This window comes from Anser brachyrhynchus, assembly GCF_964034855.1.
Source record: "Anser brachyrhynchus genome assembly, chromosome: 4".
Classification (NCBI taxonomy): Eukaryota; Metazoa; Chordata; class Aves; order Anseriformes; family Anatidae; genus Anser; species Anser brachyrhynchus.
In genome coordinates this window covers 15,911,594-15,912,400 of record NC_137698.1, presented here as the reverse complement: position 1 = coordinate 15,912,400, position 807 = coordinate 15,911,594, and positions in this window count along the sequence as shown.

Genomic DNA, 807 nt, shown 5'->3' with positions numbered 1-807 from the left:
CCAGGGACAAAGCTGGGCGCTTTGACAAAGCTCACCGCTTTTCCCGGCTCACTGGGGGTTAGGCACCAGGGCTTTTGCCCACCGCTGTCTCATTTGGGTGGTTTAGCCTACCAAACGTTCACAACATTAAAGCTTTCTCACTGTACAAATGACTTTCTTCACCCGTAGTATCAACATACTACTCCAGCCTGGTTAGTAAGATCCATATACTTGATCAAAGCATGATAGCACATAACATTTTGTCATGTGGAAGAGAAAAAGCTGTTGTATTCATCCAGTCTCATCTGCTAAAAGGGCTAAAATGACAGGAATGAAAACAGCCCCACTGCATACATATATGTTCAATAACACTGTTGTAGTTTAGCTGTTGTTAATCTTACTCATGACTCTTTCATGTTATAAAGGCATTCATTGCCTCTAAGTTCCCTTATAGACTTTTTGGACAGTGTCCTCTTATTCAAGGATTACTAGCACATGCAATTTATGCACCAGAATGAAGTGACTTAGGCATTCCCTATGTCACTTTAGTGAAACACCTGACAATCAAAAAACATTTACAATATAGATATTAAACATTATACATCTATACAATATAAATAAGTACAATTTAGGCTTTGTTAGTAGTACAAACAGTAAATTCTCTTTCCTTACCTAGGATTTCAATTAAAATGACAAGCATGGAACAGAACAAATATTTATTCATGATGTTCAAAATGGAAGTTTTTCCTGTAATATTCTTGAATAATACCTCCTGGAGTCTGGAAAAAAAAAATCACTAGGGAAATATTTCCCAACATATAGTTATAC